Source organism: Octodon degus, unplaced genomic scaffold, assembly GCF_000260255.1.
Source record: "Octodon degus isolate 3935 unplaced genomic scaffold, OctDeg1.0 scaffold00189, whole genome shotgun sequence".
Taxonomy (NCBI): domain Eukaryota; kingdom Metazoa; phylum Chordata; class Mammalia; order Rodentia; family Octodontidae; genus Octodon; species Octodon degus.
The window spans coordinates 4,206,686-4,224,798 of NW_004524765.1; the positions used below are offsets into that span (position 1 = coordinate 4,206,686).

Genomic DNA, 18,113 nt, shown 5'->3' on the forward strand with positions numbered 1-18,113 from the left:
TACAAACTGGTCCTTCATGTATATTCCCCATTTTGTTTAGTTTTGTCAGACATGGGTATTCCATTGCCATTCAAATATTTTAGGTGTGTGTATTCAGCAAAATAATCCAATAGAATCCAGTAGTCTATAATAGAAGTGGTTTATCTGCAGAACTGGGAATGGCAGAAATTGTTGACTTCAGCCATTTGCAGCTCAGCCTATTAATATGACTTTACTATTTAGGCCTTGTGTTTATGCTTTTGTGCTAGAAGGTTAAGACCAAGAAAAAACAGGACCCCCCATATAGCAAAAAATATAAGTTTTGTATCTGACAAGGTCAGTGAAATCCCGTCAGGAGTTACCCTCCAATCATGTGCAGCACTTAGTAGATCTTTTGTCAGTTTTAGTCATGTGGATGAGTCATGGCCATTGATTGACCAATTTGCTCTCTGTGAAAGCCTGAAAGAATGTTTTCTCTCTAGGTGACTCTGCTTAGGCACACTGTACATCATTGATCACATTCCACAGTGACCCCATAATCTCCTAGAAGAGAAAATTTGGGATATCACTCAGTTACAGGATGTTAGAGAACAGGTATACTTGTGTCCTGAGTCCTCACTCACCTTGAAGGGCGAGGGTGAAAATGATGGCTTTCCTTGTAGCCCTTCTTTTTCTCTAATTTTTAGGCCTGCAAACTTAAAATGTTGACCCCTCAGAATAGAAGCTTAATGATATTATTACTGTATAGCATAGGCAGTTGAGCTTAACTTCACTATCTGTCCTACAGCAATTGTGTTAGACATAACATGGAACAGATATTTTTCACCAATCATTGATATGCTGAACTTTAAATCCCTATTGAATTAAAAGCAATAAAATAAATAGAAATAATTACACATTTTTACACAGAAATTTAGAAATCTAACCATACACAATATGAAAATCTTATGACATTTTTCTTTTCTCTTTTCTTTCATTCTTTCATTTTTAAATGAATATTTACATAAGAGAGAGTATATCAGCATATAGTTATTAAAGTTTGGGAATCTTACCAATCAACTTCTAGTTTCAAAAGCGTGCTAACGACTCTCAGGATCATTGCCTTAGCCATTTTTTGTATATTAATGTATGGGTTTGACCCTGCCATCTTTCCTATGTTTTCTCCTTGCCCTTTCTTCATGGTTTATACTTAAATTCTCACTTTCCATTTACTTCTGTTATAACTTTCAATTTTTATTTCTTCTTTTGATTTATTACACTAGTGAGACTATATGATATTTAGACATGTGGGCCTGGTTTATTTTGCTTATGAGTTTATCATCTAGTTACATCCAATTCTAAATGAAGGCTTTGCGCATATCTCTATAGCTGAATAAAACTCCACTGAATAAAAAACACAACATATTTTTCAACAATTTCTCCGGTAAGGAGCATTTTGCTTGCTTCCAAGATTTGGCTGTTTAGATTTTTGCTGCTAGAAACATAGGTGCTCATAGGTCCAAAAATTCTAAGATTTTTTGCTGCTAGAAACATAAGTGCTCATAGGTGCAAAAATTCTAAGATTTTTGCTGCTAGAAACATAGGTGCTCATATATCACTGTGATATGTTTTCAGTTCTTCTGGGAACATTCCCAGCAGGGACACAGACAGTTTGGATGGTATTTCCAGTCCTAGCTTTTAAAGGAGTCTCCATACTGATTTCCACAATATTTGAACCGGTCTACATTTGCAACAGTGGAAAAGGATTTCTATTTCCCCACAACCTCTCCTACATTTGTTGTTGGTTTATTTCTTTATGATCGCCATTCTTTCTGGGATGAAATAGTATCTCAGTGCTATTTTAATTTACATTTCATGTATAGTTAGTGATTTGGAGCAATTTTTGATGTGTTTATTAGCTTCTAGAATTTCTTCCTCTGAGAAATGTGTGTTCATCTCAGATGCCTATTTTTGCATAGGGTATCAAAATTTTAGGGCCCTAATATTTTTAAGTTTTTGCAAATTCTGGAGAGGAGACATTTGTCTCCTGTTACTTATTAGTTAAGAATTTTCCCAAAATTTTCAGAATTTCTGGGTTGTCCTTTTACTCTGTTCATAATTTATTTTCTTTTATTTTCTGTTGTTGTTGTTCATTTTACTTTATTAAAGAGAAGAAAAAATAGTAAACAAATAGAAACAATACAGCATTTCACTGAACAAGGTAATAGGAATTCAACAATGGTTGTTATATTGCATATTGTTGTCTTCAAAGTGAGTGCTAAGATACCAGATATAAGCATGCAAAATTGGATTTAAAAAGTTCAAAATATTAAAAGGGATAGAAAAAAAATTTAAGCATTAACTTCTTCCAATAGAAGAAATCAGCAGTACAATGATCCAAGCTAATGTATATATTAGAGAATATATATATATATATATATATATATATATCCCTTCTTTCTTTTCTCCTTTTGCTCATCCCAGTTCCTCCTTTTCATTATTTTTTTTCATAATTTCATTGATAAACAGACAGCAATGAGACAGTTTCAAATCAAATCGCTAAGAGAGTTTCAATACCTAACACACTGCATATATTCTTCTTACTGGTTAATTGCTGTACAAGGTGTGGACTTGAGATCCTATTTACAAACACCATTAGAACAAATCATTCTATTCATTAAGAGAATGTGTCTACATATCTACCCCATCCACTTGGAATACACAGACACAAAATGGACATTCCTCTGTATATCCCTTTTTTCTAAGATCTGTTAATAGGTGTGTAAACTCAACAAAATATTCTAAAATAGCCCAGTAGCCCATAATAGCATTGGGTCTTCTGTTTAACTGGCAATGTCAGAAATTATTGAACTGAGTTCACCACAGCTCACCATAACAGCATGGCTTTACTTCCTATATTTCGTCTTCATACTTTTCTACTGGATGGTTAAGACCAAGGAAAAGCTGGACCTATGCAACAAGACATGTAGATTTTGGGTCTGAGAAGATCAGTGAAATCCCCTCAGGATTTATCCTGAGATCCTGTACCTCAGATTGTAGAACTTTTGCCAGTGTCAGCCATATGGATGACTCACAGCCATTGCTTCACCAATGTGCTCTCTGTGAAACACTGAGAGAGTGTTTTCTCTCCATGTGACTCTCCTTAGGCACACTCTACATCATCGATCACTTTCCTCTTTGGCCCCAAAATCTAATTGATCAGAAAATTTGGGACACTACCGACGTACATAACATTACAGTACAAGTTCTCATATGTCCTGAGTCTTAATTGACCTTAGAAGGTTAGGGCCAAAATGTTGGCTTTCCTTGCAGCCCTCCTTTTTCTCTAATTTTGTTCTGCAAACTTAGGTTGTTAACCATCCAGAACACAAGCTTATTGTTATTATCAAACGACTTAGGCTATTAAGCTTAACCTCACTATTTCTCTGCATTTCAAACATCTTAGGCATAATAAGGAACAGGTATTTTTCATGAAGTATTGATATGTTGAACTTTAAGTCCCTATATAATATGATAAAAAACATTTAAAAATTAGAATATACTTTAAAAAAAGGAAAAAGAATTTTATACTTCTCATGTTTGCAAATAAGTCCAAAAATCTCACCATATACAACCCTGAAGCAGGACAGTCCCACAATATTCCTTTTCCTGTCTCATGTTTTCATTCACAACTCCCTTCTTAAACATCCACCTACCCGAGAAATGACATAGCAACAACTGACATGTCATGACAACTAGCCCATATTCAGAATACCAGAATGACAGGCACTCCAAACATGAAACTACTATTACAAATTACCATCCGCAGTGCAGTAGGTTAGTTCACAGGTATCAGTATAAATAGTTAGTCAGGGTTAGAATCTTTCCAATTAACTGCTAGAATAAAAAATCTTCTGAGGATTCTTAGGATCATTGCCTTGCTCATCTTTTACATATAACTGTATGGTTTGACGTTATCATGTTTCCTAGCTCTTCTCCTTTCCCTCTCTTGATTAGTTAGTCCTTGAGATCCTGCTTTCCTTTTACTTGTATTATATCTTTCTACTAGTATTTCTTCTTTTGAGTTCTTACACTAGGGAGACTATATAATATTTGCATATGTGAGCCTGGGTTATTGCACTTATGATTGTATCGTTAGGTGGCATCCAGTTAAATATAAAGGCTTCGAGTTTATCATTTTTATAGCTTAGTAATACCTCATTGTATAAATATACCACATCATTTTTTCAATAATTGTATTGAGAAACAAATAGCAATGAGACTGTTTCAAATCCAATTAGCAAGACAGTTTCAATAATTAATATATTGCATATTGTTCTCTTTGTTATTCATTGTACAAAATGCAGACATGATATCCTGTTTACAAACATTATTAGAACAAATTTGTCTATTCACTAAATTAAAAGAAAGTAGCTGTATATCTATCCTGACGATTTTGAGTATACAGATACAAAATGGTCGTTCATTACTATCCCCTTTTTTGGTTAGTTTTGTCAGAGAAGGGTATTTTATTGTCATGTAAATATTATAGGTGCCTCAATTCAACAAATATTCCAATATAGTGCAGTAGTCCACAATACTAGTGGGTTTTCCATAAGATCGGCAATATCCAATGTTGTTGAGTTGAGCTATTTACATCTCAGCATATTAATATGGCTTAACTTTTTGTATTTCGTTTTAATTCTTTTCTGCTGAATGGTTAAGGCCAAGATAAAGCAAAATATACATATATATATAAAGAAATGTAGCTTTTGTATCTCATAAGGTCAGTCAAATCCCCTCAGGAGTTATCCTGAAACCCTGTACCACAGTTTGTAGATTCTTTGTGAGTGTCAGCCTTGTGAATGAGTCACAGCCATTGCCTGACCAATTTTCTGTCTGTGAAAGCCTGAAAGAATGTTTTCTCACCATGGGACTCTCCTTAGACACATTCTACATCATCGATCACTTTCCTCTGTGGCACCATAATCTCCTTGATCAGATAATTTGGGACGCAGCTGAGTTACATGATGTTACATACATGTACAGGCTTCCCTGTATCCTGAGTCTTCATTGAACTTGGAAGCTTAGGGCCTAAATGTTGATTATCCTTGCAGCCCTCGTTTTTCTCTAATTTTTGGTTTGCAAACTTAGGTTGTTAACTCTCCAGAAGAGAAGCTTATTGTTATTACCCTACAACCGGGGCAGTGGAGCTTAACCTCACTATCTTTAAGAATATCAGACACCATAGGCATGACATGGAACGTGTATTTTTCTTCACGTTTTGATATGTTAAATTTTAAGTCCCTAGAAAATATGAGGAAAAAATTTAAAAAATAAAAATATATCTTAAAAAATGAATAAGTAATTACATGTTTTTGCACAAATGTTTAGAACTCTAACCATATACAGCATTGTAACTGGGCAGTCTCACAACACTCCTTTTCCTGCCTTCTGTTTTCATTCACCACCCTCTTTCTTTTTAAACAAATGTCTACCAGAGAGACAGCATGACAACAACTGGCATATCATGACAAGCCATGTATTAGGAAGACCAGAATGACAGGCACTCCAAGTATGACCCTAATATTACACATTCCTGTTTTCAGTACAGTTTATTAGTTCACAGGTATCAGCATATATAGTTAGTTAATGTGAGAATTCTACCATTTACTAGTTTCGAAAACCTGCTGAAGATTCTCAGGATCATTGTCTTGCCCATCATGTACATATAAATATGTGGCTTTGCCCCTGCCATGTTTCCTAGGTTTTTCCCTTGACACCATTTTTTTAAAAATATCACATCTTTTTCAACCATTCCTCAGATCATTCTTATCCATTCCTCAGGTGGCAGGAATTTTGGTTGTTTCCAAGTGTTGGCTATCACACATATGATATGAACATAGATTCACATATATCACTATTGAAATATTTTCAGTTAAGTTTGGGAAAATTCCTAGTAGGGGGAAGACTAATTTGAATAGGATTTCCAGTCCTAGTTTTTTAAGGAATCTCCACACTGATTTCCATAATGGTTGCTCCCATCTCCATTCCCACCAGTAGTGGAGAAGAGTTCTTTTCACAACAGCCTCTCCAATACTTGTTGTTGGTTGATTTCTTTATGATAGCCATGCTTTCTGGGATGAGATGGTATCTCAATGTTGTTTTAATTTGCATATCACAGATGGCTAGTGATACAGAGTATTTTTTCATGTATTTTTTTGCTTGTAGAATTTCATCATCTGTGAACTGTGTGTTCATCTCAAATGCCCATTTCTGAATTGGGTCTTTAAATTTTGGGGCATTAAGGATTTTTGTCCTTTATAAATTCCAGAGTGCAGACCATTGCCTGAGTCTTTACTAGTTAAGATTTCTTCCAAATTTGTGGGTTGTCTTTTCACTTTGTTGATAATTTCTTTTGAGGTGCAAAACTTCTAAATAGGAGGTCCCAAATTTCAATTCTTTCAAGTATTACTCATGTGATTTGATTTTCTGTTCATGAACTCTTTGCCTACCCTATGTCTTCAAGAATTCCTCCTACTTTTTTTTGAAGGAGATTTAGTATTTCTCTTTTAATGTGTAGATCTTTATTCCATTTTGACTTTAGCTTAGTGCATGGTGTCAGACCTTAGTAAAGTTTTAGTTTTTGGCATATAGAGAGGCAGTGTTTCAGCACCATTTGTTAAACAGTCTATCTTTCTTCCAATCAGCATGTTTGGGCCTTTTGTCAAAGATAAGGTGGCTGAGTGTTTGTAGAGGCTTCCGCATCTTCTAATCTATTCCATTGATACTCATGTCTATTTTGTTGACAATGTCATGCTATTTTTATCTCAGTAGCTATGTAGTATAATTTCAAGTAAGGATTTCTAATTCCTCCAGGCTAGTCTTTGTTTCCCAGGATTGCCCTTGCTATTCTAGGTCTTTTCTGGTTCAAATAAATTTTAGGAACGATATCTCTAGGTCTGTGTGGTATGTTGGTGGTCATTTGATAGAGATTGGATGAAGACTGTACGACAATTCTGGGTACATGGAAATCTTCACACCATTAGTTCTTCCCAACCAGGAGCACAGAGTATTTTTCCATGTTCTGAAATCCTCAATGGTCTCCTTTTAAAGAGTACTTTAATTTTCATTGAAGAAATCTTTGACTTCTTTAGTCAGATTAATTCCAAGGTATTTAATTTTCTGCAGTGCTATTGTAAAAGGTATTATTTCTCTACTTTCCTTCTTGGTGTGTTTTTTTAACTGTGTAGGGGAATGCTACTGACATTTGGTTATTGACTTCTATCTTGCTATGCTACTGAATTCGTATATTGATTCTAGTAGCTTCTTGGAATTTTTGGGTCTTTCAAGTAAAGCATTATGCCATCTGCAAATAATGACAGTTTATCTTCTTTACATATTTTTATTTGTTTTATTTCTCTCTTGTCAAGTTGCTCTATCTCATGGTTCCAGAACTATATTGAAAAAGAGGGGTAATAGAGAACATCCTTTTCTTGTACCAGATCTGAGATAAATGATTCCAGTTTTTCCCTATTCAGAATTATGTTAGCCACTTGGTTGTTATAGATGGCTTTTGTGAGATTGAAGTAGGTGCCATCAATTGCAATTTTGTGTAGGGCTTTGAACATGAATGATTGTTGGACTTTGTCAAAAGCCTTTTCTGAAATGACTGAGATGATCATGTGGTTTTTAGATTTTGCTCTATTGATATAGTGTATTACATCTATAGATTTGTGAATATTGAACCATCCTTCCATACCTGGCATGAATCTTATCTGGTCATAGTGCATAACCTCCTTGATGATTTGCTGTATTCTATTTGCTGGATTATATTGAAGATTTTTGCATCCATGCTTATGATGGATATTGGCCTGTATCATCATTTTTAGTTGTGTCTTTCCCTGTTTTTGGTATCAGTATAATACTTGTCTCCAGGGAGTATTCTGGGAGTATCACTTCCGTTTCCATTTCAGTGAAGAGTTTGAGGAGTATAGGTATTCTATCTTCTGTATATTTCACACAGAGTTCAGGTGTGAATCTATCCAGACCTAGACTTTTGTTTGTCGGTAGGTTTTTCAAATTACATTGTGTATTTCTTTGGCTGTTACTGTGTTATTGAGAGTTCTTACATCTTTTTTCAGTTTTGGTAATTTGTATCATTCTAGTATTCTGTCCAATTTTTTTGTGTGTTTTCTATTCTGTGAGAGAAAATTTTCTCAAAGTAGCTATTGATAATCTTCTGAATTTCCACTGGGTCTCTGATAATTATAAACATTCTTTATTGCTAGTATCTGAGTTTTTTCTTTCCTCTTTTTGAAGAGGTTATCTAGGGGCTTATAAATTTTATTTAATCTTTCAAAGAATCAGCTTTTTGGTTTGCTAATTCTTTGAACAGTTTTCTTCATCTCAATTGAATTAATTTCTGCCCTAATCTTTATAATCTCTTCCCATCTTTTGGATTTTGGTTTGGTTTGCTCTTCCTTTTCTAGATGTTAGAGGTGCAGCATTAGGGTGTTTATTTGTTTCCATTCTGTTTTCCGAATGTGTGACCTTACAACTATACATTTCCCTCTAAGAACCCTTTCAGCAAATCTCATGAATTCTGATAAATTATGGTGGAATAGTCATTGATTTTTAGATATTGTTCAAGTTCTTGTTTAATTTCATCTGTGACTCATTGGTTGCTGAGTAGGGTGTTGTTCAAGTTCCGTGTATTTATGGGTTTTTCTGGTTTCATTTGTCATTTATTTCCAGTTTCATTGCACTGTGGTCAGATAGTATGAATGGAATAATTTCTCTTTTCTTTCATATACACAAGCATGATTTATGTACTAGTATGTGGTCTATTTTAGAAATGACCCATGTACAACTTAAAAAACTGTGTATTCAACTGATATGGGTGGAACACTCAATATATATCCAGTAAGTCCATTTGTTGCAAACTATGGTTCAGTTCTGCTACTGCTTTGCTAATTTTTTGTCTGTTTGACCAATCATTTTAGGATACGAAGGTCTTATGTTGTCCTGTTAAGGCTGTGGTATTGGGTATTAGATTTTTCTTGTCTATTAAGATATTTCTTATATAATTGGGAGCTCCCTTGTTTGGTGCATACATGTTTATGAGTGTTACCTTTCCTGTTCAATTTTTTCCACTAACCAGTATATAGTGGTATTCTTTATATTGCTTGACCATTCTTGGTTTGAAAGTGAGACTGTTGGAGAACTGGATTGCTACCTCTGGCTTTCTCTGAGGTGATGGGGCATGTAGTAATATTTTTGGTCCTTTGACTTTCAGCTTACGACTTTCTTTATGAGTTACATGTATTTCTTGCATACAGCATATTGTTGGATGTTGTTTCCTAACCCACTGTGCCTGTCCATTTCTTCTAATTGGTGCATTTGAGTCCATTTACTTTGATGGTTATAATTGAGATGTATTGATTTACAATTGACATGTTATTTACCTACTGTTCTTTACTCTTTTTTTCTGCTTTGTTTAACTATTTGCAGTATTTAGTGGGTTCCTTCTGTTATCATTCATGGAGTTCTGGTCATTTTGGTACCTCTTTAGCACTACTTTTTGTACTCTTTGTATGGTTAGCTTTTTTTCCTGAATTTTTTTAGTTGTTCTTTGTCATGGAAGTATATCACTTCTCCATCAAAGTTGCAAGAGAGTTTTTCAGGGTATAGTAGTCTGACTTGGAATTTGCTTTCATAGAGGACTTGAAGTACTCTGTTCTATGCTCTTCTTGATCTCATGGTTTGTGAAGAGAAGTCTGAAGTTATTCTGATAAGTTTTCCTTTAAAAGTGATGTGTTTCTTTTCTCTAGAAGCTTTCAGTATACTGTTCTTGTGCTGGATTTATGGAATCTTTACTATTATATGTATTGGTGTGTTTTTAATTAGCTTGATGTGCTTTGGTGTTGTGTACATTTCAGTAACTTAAATGTCAGATTGTTTCCTTATATATGGGAAGTTTTCTGCTCTTACTTTTGCCTGTATTCTTCTTTTTTAAAATTTTATTTATTTATTTATTTATTTATTAGAGAGAGAGAGAGAGTGTGTGGTGTGTGTGTGGCCAGCTCAGCCCACCAGGGGGCGGGGCTGGCTGACATGTGGTGCTGGAGGATCGAACCGCGGTCCCTGATGCTTTGCTAAGCTTGTTCTAAGTAGGTGCTTTAGACCACTGAGCCATCTCTCCAGCCCTGCCTGTATTCTTCTTATATCATTTATATTGACCCATTTCTCATTGATGCCTATTAGTCTCACATTGTTCATCTTTCCATCATCTTGCAGGTGATGAGTTATATTTTTCCTACAGTCTAGTTGTTTTTAAGACATCTTTTCTTACCTTTTCGCTAGCTGTGATGGCGTTTTGAAGATTTGAAGCTTTATATTCACTTTCACTGAAATGGTTTTGCAAACTTGTGATTGAGATTTTAATTTCCTCCATACCTCTTTTACTCTGCTTCATGTGATCTATTTCTTTCCTATATTGTTCATTCAAGGATTCCATTGTTTTTCTAATATTCTCTCTTTTTTATTAGTGTCTTCTTGGAAGTAATTATTCTTTATTATAATTATCCTTTCTTTTTTACTTCAGAAATTATTTCTGATATGATTTCTTTTATATGTTTCTGCATTTGATTCTTTAATTCAGAGCTTTATTTTTTATTTCAGAGGTTATTTCTTATCTAAGTTCCTATATCTCTTTCTCCAGTTGTTTCTTTACTTCAGACCCTATTAATTCAGACATTTGAGCCTTGTGATTCCCAATTTCTTCTTGCTAATGTCTTCTGAGATAGTTCTGGGTGTGCTTGGGGCCTGAAATTGCATTTTGTTCCTTCTCTTTGTCATTTTATATAGCACTGTCTTCTGACATTTGTTGTAAAGCTTTGGTGCAGCTATAATCTTAGCACTACTGAAATTTGGGTGTAGATCTATGAAGTTTGAATTCATCTGGTTGTTCCTGGATTCGGTCTGGGTGCAGTGCTCCACTTCTTCATGCTGCAGCCCTTGGAAGTGAACCTGTTGCGTCCTTCTGGGAAGATGTTCTGTTCCTGGATTAGATTGGTGGTTCTGGCTCCTGGCCTCTCTGCAGGGACTTCAGCTGGAAAGTTTCCCCACCGGCCTCTATGCCAGGTCTAGGCTGGGTCTAGAGAGTTACTGAGAACAAGGCTGAAGTTCTCACTGACTTGCTGGGTTTGCTTGGGTCCAGAGGGATGCAGAGAATGCAGGCAGAGCATGAAAGCTCTCCCACACCTTCACTGAGCCTGAGCCGGTTTCAGAGGGTTCCAGCAGGTGCAGTGGAGCATTTAATGCTCTCCCACACCCTTGTCAGGCCTGAGTTTAGGTTGTGTCTTGGAGGGTCCCTCGTTTATGGAGGATGTTTTCACTGACATGCCAAGCTTGAGCTGGGTCTGAAGTGGTTCCTAGAGTGCAGAGGAAGTTTTCACTCACACGCTGGCCTGTAGTGGTTATGGAGGGGTTTGGAGGGTGTGTCCAGAGGGGTCCATCAGGCACAGGAGAGCATGTAAGCACTCACTCATACTCGTTGGGCCTGGGCTTTGGCTGGGTTTATTGTTGTCCAGGATTGTTTTTGCTATTCTAGGTCTTTTCTCATTCCAAACAAGTTTTAGAAATCACTTTTCTAGGTCTGTGAGGTATGTTGGTTGTATTTTGATAGGGATGGCATTAAATTTGTACAATAATGTTGGGAGTATGGCCATCTTCACAATGTTGCTATTCCTATCCAGGAGCAGGGAATATCTGCTCCTGGATAGGAAAATTTGAAGTACTTGAGGTACTTTCTCCCATGCTCTTTGTGACTTGATGCTTTGTGAAGAGAAATCTGCCATTATTCTAATGGGTTTTCCTTTAAATAGGGAATATTTTCTGAAATCCTTTATGATCTCTTTGTTCAGAGTACTGTAGTTTTCATTGAGTAGATCTTTTACTTCTTTAGTTAGATTAATTCCTAAGTATTTCATTTTGCATGGTGCTATTTGTAAACGGAATTCTTTCTCTAATTTCTCTGTTAGTGTTTTTGTTATCTGTGTACAGGAATGTTATTGACTTTTGAATATTTTCTTTGTGTTCTGATATGCTACAGAGTTTGTGTATGAATTCTAGTAGCTTCTTGGTGGACATTTTTAGGTCTTCCAGGTAGAGTATCATGTCATCTACAAATAATGATAGTTTAACTTCTTCTTTACCTATTCTTACTTTTTTTTCTCTGCCTTGTCTAATACCTCTAGCTAATGTTTCCAGAACTATATTGAATAGGAGTGGTGATAGAGGACAGCCTTTTCTTGTATGAGATCTGAGAATAAATGATTTCTGTTTTTCCCCATATAGAATTATGTTAGCCATTAGGTTGCCATAGATGCCTTTTATGAGATTGATTTAGTGGCCATCTATTCCAATTTTCTGTAGACTTTGAACATTTCACTTCTCCATCACATTTGAAAAGAGTTTGGCAGGGTATATCTCTTTGGCTTGGAATTTATTTTCTTGGAAGACTTGAAGTACTTTCTCCCATGCTCTTTGTGACTTGATGCTTTGTGAAGAGAAATCTGCCATTATTCTGATGGGTTTTCCTTTAAATGTGATGTTACTTTTCTCTAGCAGTTTTTAGCATATTGTTTTTGTGCTAGATTTCTGGAATGTGGATTTTTATTTGTCTGGGTGTTTTTAACCCTGACATGTAAATCTGTTCTTTCAGTTCAGCAAATTTGCAATCAATATGAGTTGTGTGACAATCCACTAAAGGCACACAGCCAGCAGATCTGGCCCAGACAGTTCAGGATAATCACTTGAGTAGTAAAACCAGCTGCTTCTATTGGTTGGTCTTTTTTGCTGTCACCAGCAACATTGCCACCAGGGACATCTTTGACAGGCACATTCTTGATGTTGAAACCTACATTGTCCCCTGGAAGAGTGTCACTCAAAGCTTCATGATGCATTTCAACAGACATGACTTTAGATGTGATGTTAGTTAGAGCAAAGTTGAGCACCATGCCGGATTTGAAAGCACCAGTCTCCACTCAGCCCAAAGGGACAGTGCCAATACCAGCAATTTTGTAGACATCCTGGATGGGCACTCACAATGAGCTAGTCAGTTGGGCTAGTGGGTGGAGAAATGCAATCTAAAGCTTTAAGCAATGTGATTCCGCTGGTATTGCCATATTTACAAGTGATCTTTCATTCTTTGAAAGAAGGCATATTAGCACTTCTCTCCAGCATGTTGTCACCATTCCAACCAGAAATCATCACAAAAGCTATGGAAGCATATAGAACTCCAAATAACATCAACCCACTTAAAATGACACCCAGCCATATAATAATCAAAATCCCAGAAATTCAGAAAGGAACCATACACTAAAATCCAGTAGAGGAAAGAAACATCATATTTAAAGGAAAACTCTTCAGAATATTGGCAGGATTCTCTTCACAAACCATCAAGACAAGAAGAGCATGGAGAAAGATTCTTCAAATCTTGCAAGATAACAAATTCCAGTCCAATCTGATATACCTTGCAAAGCTCTCTTTCAAGGTTACTGGAGAAGTAAAATACTTCTATAACAAAGAATGTCTAAAGAATTTCATGATGACAAAGACAAGTCTGCATAAACTATGAAAAGATATTCTAGAGAGGGATCAAAATGACACAACTCCATGAATGAGAATGGAAAGAATCCTCCAAATAGGACAAACAATTAAACATAAGAAAAAAAGAGGAGTATTTCAATTACTGTGTTGCATGCAGCAGAAAAATATTTCCATCAAAATACTGAACAAGTGGACTTCTCTTGCAGCCTATGGCTCACGATTCTGCCCGGGTCTATAGAGTAGCACAGTCACATAGATGACACGTGACAAACAGTGAGCATAAAGGACACTGTCCACGTCCACAAAATACTAGAACTTTGTACAATATTGTATCCCCAAATGGTTAGCAGTGCTGATCATATTTGTCATTCCAATATTTATGTTATATTTTATTAGTAATTGTTTAGTATTATGAAAAATTTTTCTACTTGATATTTTTGCATCAACTATATATAAATAGTTTGTATATTAACCTATTCAAATACTATGTGAGCAAGGAGACATGATAAGACAGAACTTAAGGGCACTAACTTACATACAAATATCTAATTTAATGTCTGCTTAGCTACACAGACATAATGTTTGCTCTTACGGCCTAAAATATGAAGCCATTAATTATAAAAGTTTGTCAACTGCTAAATACAACTACCCATTATTAGTGTTCCTAATTTTAGTTCTGTTAATGCAAGACTGTAACTCTCTTAACACATAATCTCACTTGGGTAAGAATTTTGGTAAGTGCTAAGGTTATAACAGCACCAATGTTCTACAACAAAGGTCAGAGGACACTGCTATGAAAATGACAATGAGGAGTAAAATGCATTCTCCGAGCTGACCAAGGACAAATGCAGGAGAAACTAGTATAGAAGAAATTGGGAATAACACAGCTAAAATCTCGGAATTCATAGCATCTGAAGTAAATAAACAACTACAGAAAGGCATAGAGGAAATCAGACCAGAAAAAAATCTCTGAATTAATAAGTGCTTCTAAGGAAGAAATAGAATAAAAATAGAGAATAGAAAAATGGTGGAATCCGTCAATGAACGATATAGGAATGAAACAGAAACTATGAAGGAGGTTCAATAAGATTAACAGGAAATTCAAAACTCAATCACAAGCTTGCAAAATATTTCAATGAGAGTGAAGATAGAATTTCAGATCTTGAAGAATCATTGCAGCCATTGAAAAGGTAAGAAAAGATCTCTGAAAAACAACTAAGATGCAGGAAAAACTAATTTATCTTCTGCAAGATGATGTAAAGACAAATAACGTGAGACATCAATGAAGAAGGAGTCTATATAAATGTTATAAGACAAATGTGAGCAGAAATAATAGCAGAAAACTTCCCAAATATGGGGAAACAATCTGAAATTCAGGGAACTGAAGCATAAAGAACTCCAAATAACATCAAGCCAATTACAAACACACAGAGACATATAATCGTCAAGATCCCAGAAATCCAGCATAAGAACGGTATAATGAAAGCTGCTAGAGAAAATAAATAGATGACTTTTAAAGGTGCACCCAACACAATAATGGCAGATTTCTCTTCACAAAACATCAAGTCAAGAACATTGAGCAAAGTACTTCAAGTCTTCCAAGAAAAAACTCCCGCCAAGACTGCTATACTCTGCAAAACTCTTGTTCAAGTTTAATGGAGAAGTGAAATGTTTCCATAGCAAAGAAAAACTAAAAGAATGTAATGATGACAAACCAATCTAACCAACTCTACATAAACTACTAAGAAATACTGTAGAGAGGGACCAAAATGATCACAACTCCACAAATGAGAACAGAAAGAATGTTTATATATTTTATTTTTATTACTAATTTTATTGAGAAAATAGGGCAAACAATTAGCATGGCAGATAAGGGGGTAAACAACAGCAGGTAAATAACATACCAATCATAAGTCAGTATATCTCAATTATAACTGTCAATGTAAATAGATTCAATTAATCAATTAAAAGAAATAGACTGTCATAGTGGATTAGGAAACAAAATCCAACAATATGCTATAAACAAGAAACACACAACAAATAGCAGTGAGACAGTTTTAAAATCGATTTAGTTTCAATAATTAATACATTGCATATTGTTGTTCTTCATAGTGGTTATTCATAGTTCAAGATGCAGATATGACATCCTATCTAAATAAAAATGCTTATTATAATACCACATTTGTGTCATAATGTGTGTTACGATGTTATGGTTACCTCAAAATGTATATTAAGATGTCATGTTTATATTATAAAGGGTATGAGAATGTCATGGATACTTTATATTGGATATTAGGGTGACATGATTACCTCAAAATGGGCATTACGATGTCAGGTTTTCATCATAATGTCTACTTGCATGTTATGTTTACCTCAAAATTGGCATTATGATGTCAAGGTAACCTCACAATGGATATTAGGATGTCATGGTTAAATCGAAATGGATATTATGACATCATCTTTGCAATATAATGGGTATAAGGATGTCATTGCTATCTCAAAATGGGTGTTACCATGTCATGTTTGCAACATAATGGGTATTAGGATGAATTTTTAACCTCATAATATTATGATGTATATTATGATGTTACATTTCAATAATAATTGGTATTATAGAGACCCAGTCATGGCCCAGGTCCAATGAGTGTGCGGAGAGCTTCCTGCTATGCTGTGCTGGTGGGACTAGTCCCAGCCCAGGCGCAGAGTGGACCGGACCATCTCCCACCCCCTCGGGCCGACCCCCACCACTCCGCAGTACCTCCTCCAATACGCCCCCTGAGTAGGAATTTCTGCCAAGTTCCGGGAACACCCAGACCTAGTCCTAGCCCAGGTCCGGTGTGTGGAGAGCTGCCTGCTACCATGCGCCGTCAGGACCAGTCCCAGCCCAGGCGCAGTGTGGGCCGGACCCTCTCCCACCCCCTCGGGCTGCCCCCTACCACTCCACAGTACCTACCCCACCCGTCCTCTGAGTAGGAATTTCTGCCGCGTCAGGGAAGCCCCAGACACAGTACTAACCCAGGTCTGGTGAGTGTGTGGGAGAGCTTCCTCTTCCCTCTACTTCAACTTGCCCCCTCCACGCACAGCTCAGGACTGGCATACACACCTGGGGAGTAATCCTGCAGCTGCAATCTCTGCAGAGAGTGTAGAGGATAGATCCAACCAGCTAGTCCAAGAGCATAACATCTCACCACAGGGACACAACAGGTTCACCCTCAAGGGCAGCAGAGGGAAGGAGCTGAGCACAGCAGCCAGACCCAAGCCAGACGCAGCTGGATAAGCCCAAACTTTGTAGAGCTGCACCTGAACTTCAGTATGTGCGAAGGTTATAACTACAGCAAAGATCTACAACAAAGGTCAGAAGACAGTGCTACACAAAATGACGAGAAGGAACAAAATGCAACCTCAGAACCCAAGCCCAACCGTAACAACTGCAGAGGTCATTGACATAGAACAAATTGGAAATCACACAGCTAAAAGCAATGAATCAACGGCTTCTGAAATAAAGAAACAGCTGCATAAAGGTGTAGAAAACCTCAGATTGGAAATGAAAAAAGAAATCCCTGAATTAATAACATCTGCACTAAAGAATCAAATGCAGAAACATATGGAAGAAACCCAGTGCCCACCCAGAAAAAGTGCAGAGGAAACTAGCTCGCCTCAAATGCATGAATTAATAGCGTCGATAGTAAATAAGCAACAGAAGAAAGATATAGAGGAAATCACAGCGCCATTCTTTTCTGAAATGAAAAAAGAACTCTCAGAACCATAACAGATGAAGTAAAGAAGCAACTACAGAAACATAGTCAGGAAAACAAATCTGCAAAAAACATTGCAGTAAAAGAATTTCTAACTGCTTCTAAAGAAGAAATTGATAGAAAAAAAATAGAGGAGATTAGAAAAATGACGGATTCCCTGCATGAGCAATACAAGAAAGAAATAGCATGAAGCAGAGTCAAAGAGATATAGAGGAAATTAAAACCTCAATCACAAGCTTGCAAAACCGTTTAAGTGAATGTGAAGACGGGGTTTCAGATCTTGAAGATGCTGGTGTAGCTAGTGAAAAGGTAAGAAAGAATCTCTTAAAAACAATGAGGGTGCAAGAAAGAATAATCCATCACCTGCAACATGATGAAAAGATGAACAATGTGAGACTAATAGGCATCAATGAGAAAGAAGGGGTCAACACAAATGACATTAAAAAAATATGGGCAGAATGTAATAGCAGAAAACTTCCCAAATATAAGGAAACAATCTGACATTCAGGTAACTGAGCATACAGAACGCCAAGAAACCTCAACCAATGAAAAACACACCAAGACATATAATAGTCAAAGTCCCAGAATTCAGCACAAGAATAATCTACTGAAAGCCGCTAGAGAAAAGAAGCAGATCACATTCAAAGAAAAACCCATCAGAATTACGGCCGACTTCTCTTCACAAACCATGCAGGCAAGAAGAGCATGGAGCAGAGTACTTCAGGTCCTCTATGAAAACAAATTCCAGCTCAGACTTCTAAACCCTGCAAAATTCTCTTTCAAGTT

At 36.3% G+C, this 18,113-nt stretch overlaps 1 pseudogene; it reads right to left on the minus strand.

The window, feature by feature from the left end:
- Positions 1 to 12,613: 12,613 nt before the first annotated feature.
- On the minus strand, positions 12,614 to 13,272 carry LOC101576995 (annotated as a pseudogene).
- Positions 13,273 to 18,113: the final 4,841 nt, after the last annotated feature.